Genomic DNA, 3,455 nt, shown 5'->3' on the forward strand with positions numbered 1-3,455 from the left:
ATCACACAGTGGGCTCTGCAGCCCCTTTGCCATCCTGTGTCCCCCGTCCCAGGCCTCTCCTTCCAGTGTCACTGGGCCTAATGTCTGGCTCTCTTGCTCTTGCTAAGGGGCTGGAGTGACATGGATAGGTAGACTTTATCATTTGCAGGTAAAATCTGCAAATATCTTTTATATTCATAAAAGTGTCACTATGTTAGAAATTAAAAGAGGAAGAAATCCAGAGTTTAAAAAATGTTAGTTGCTACTAATAACTATATGTATGTAATTAAACCACCTGAAACTGCTGGCTATAAGTGCTTGGTGAATCAGAACTTTAAAACCAGCATCTGGCTGGGGGTGGTGGCTCAGACCTGTAATCCTAGCACTTTGGGAGGCCAAGGCAGGAGAATTGCTTGAGGCCAGGAGTTTGAGACCAGCCTGAGCAAGAGCAAGATCCTGTCTCTACAAAAAATAGAAAAATTAGCCTGGCATTGTGGCGCATGCCTATAGTCCCAGCTACTTGGGAGGCTGAGGTGGGAGGATCAGTTGAGCCCAGGAGTTTGAGGTTATAGTAAGCTACGACAAACACCCCCAGGACTGGTAAAGGCCCTGGGTATACTCTGTACTCACCTGTCCCAACAGTGCAGGACAGCTGTCACAGCTTTCCAACGACACCAGCAGAACTCAGCTGTTCCCTTCCTGGTCCCTTTACCTTCTTTTTAAAATTGACAATTGTGTGTATGTGTGGGTGTACGGGTGTTTGTGTGTGTGTGTGAGAGAGAGAGAGAGAGTTTCAGACCCTACATGTTTGGTTTGAACAGGGATTTCCATATTCGGAGCAGATCCTAACAGTGTCTAAATACACAAGTACACAAGCAATTTCAGTAAGGACATGATTTGAGAGAAAAAGAAAAATGTTTCTTTGCCCCAAAATATGTCTTTTTTTTTAGTGTCCTGTCATGGGCCTTAAATTATACCTCTAGTTGCATGCCAGCAAGTTGAGAAAGTATTTCAATGTTCAGGAGTCTCCTATTAAACATAGCACAAACAGCCCTGGCGGGAGGAATGCAGTCATTGCTATTATTTAATACTGTGGCAGAACATGGAAGCAGATCGAGTTGGAAGTGGCAGCCCAGGACGGCGGATGTTGGGGAGGGCGACCCCAAGCCGAGCTCTCTCGGGCAGTGCCCGCATGGTGTCCGGGGTGGGGCCGAGTGTCCGCAGTCTGCCAAAGAACGGAAATTCACTTCTCCTCTTCTGATAAAAAGATTTTCTACTGTTGCGAAAGTTACCATCAAAAATTCCAAAAATTTGTCCTCAAGAAACTTTCCTAAAGAGGAAAAATAGTAACAGTGTGGTTCAGGATTTTACCACTCCACCAAAACTCTCAAAGAACTCTTGTGAAAATCAATCGGCTCCAGTCATTTTGGTGCCCAGTGACCCTTCTCCATATTTTGAGGACAATTTCATTCCTTCTGTATGGAATTTGTGTGTGTGTGTGTGTGTGTGTGTGTGTGTGTGTGTGTGTGTGTGTGAGGCTAGGGTCTAGGCTGAAGAGCCCCTTGGGACAGTGTATTCGCATCACTTAGAACGTCTGGCTGTGAGTAACAGAACGCAACTCAGTCTGGCGCACACGGGGACTTGGTTGGCTCCTGGGACTATGAGCCCAAGGCGGTTCAGGCGTCAGCCGAGGTTTGCTCTAGAGGTTCGTGCAGCATCAGCCCTTCACCTGCATTTCTCTGCAGTTCCTCCACCTCAGGTCTCCCTGGAAGTTGGCTTCATTTTCAGACAATCTTTCCTGTAATAGTAATTCATTTCAGTGCTTGGAGACCTCCACACCCACACTGTCCACGGTACAGAGGGCTGGGGACAACTTCACCCCAAAGCCCCCATCCATTCTGATTAGAGTGGCTTGGGTCATATGACCAGTCACTTTGGCCCTGGCCTAATTGGCTTGACCTAAGTCACATGCCCCAGCCCTGAAGCTGGATCAGAGTTACTCCCACTGGAACCACACATAGGGAAACAAGAGGAATAGCAAAGGGATAAAGGGAGAAGAAGGTGAGGAAAAGGCTAGAAGTCAAGAGCATGTATAGAGTTAGGCCAGCTTTTGAGTTCTAGGTCTCCCCTACTGTTCACTGCACAAATGACCCACATTGTGTAAGCCCCAGTTTCCCCATCTGTAAGTGCTGCCTATAGTAATACCTACCTTGTAGAGCTACTGTGAGCAGTAAGTGAAGAATGCATGTAAAATGCTGAGAACAGTGCCTGGCAAGTCACTCAATAAAAGGAAGTTACTATTATGTTAGTGTGGGTGGGTGTTCACCTGTGGAACTAAAGTCCCTTTTCCTAGTTCACCTCTCCTATCCTTCTATATTATTGGGGAAACAATCGTAGAAGCCTGGCCCTCACTCACAAGCCCACATTCCCTGTCCTGAAATCATTCCTTGCATCTTGATTTCATCTAAGTATAGCTAGTTTTGTTAGACCTGGCATGGGAGCATGTTCCTTGAGCTATATGCTTGGACCAGGAACTCTGAAAAAAATTTAAGGGAAACATTTAGGTAAAATTTCCTCCAAAACAGAAACAGTGTAACCAGCCAAAAGGGCCTAAGAAAGAAAATGTATTTTTTAATTAAACTTGTTTCCTGCAAATAAAGACACACATCCCAGACGTGAAGAACTAAATGTAACATCTGCAAATGTAACAATTACGTCTGCCTTCAGAAAACATAGCCCAAAATAGCTAGTGAGAGAACTGAAAGGGCCACATCCTGATTATGACCCTGACTTGTTGGGGAGGGGAGTTTAGCATCCCAGCAGTTCAATTTCAGATTTGAATTGGCTATATTTTTCTCAGCCAGTAAAACAAGTTCCTCTGCCCAGTTTCCCAGTTATTTCATCAGAGTTTTTTACGTCTAGTTCATAAATGTCTCCAGTTGTTCACTTTGGAATGGGCGCCGTCAGCTGCCTTCAAATGGTCCAGCATGAAAAATTCTTCTCCCCCATTCCCAGCTTCCCTTTGACAGGTGTGACAAAACCAGATTCTTTCCTCCAACATCTCGGTCTCATCTCTCCCAAGGATAAGAGTGTTTGTGTCAATGTCCCTTTAGCGAAAAGTTAAGATTTATTCCTCCAGCTGACACTCTTCTGGTTTTCCCTGAAACGCAGCCAAGGGCGCAATCACAGAAACATCCATGCCCCTGGAGCCTTCATCGTTTTATGGTGGCTTTCCCTCCTTTTCTTCTGCTGCAGGAAAATTTGAGAAAGGGCCAGAGGATATTATTGGCATGATCAAGGGGCTCCAACAAGGGGCTTTCCACATAAAGATAGACTAAAAAGATTAAAATACGTGAGTGCTGAAAGACCACATCTGAGAAGGCAGAAGGACTATACTCACAATGTTGTGAAAGATAACAATGAATTGAGGCATTGTGCTAGGTATTTTGCCTGCACCTCAACACTTAATCTCTAGA

The sequence above is a fragment of the Microcebus murinus genome, chromosome 15, assembly GCF_040939455.1.
Source record: "Microcebus murinus isolate Inina chromosome 15, M.murinus_Inina_mat1.0, whole genome shotgun sequence".
Taxonomy (NCBI): domain Eukaryota; kingdom Metazoa; phylum Chordata; class Mammalia; order Primates; family Cheirogaleidae; genus Microcebus; species Microcebus murinus.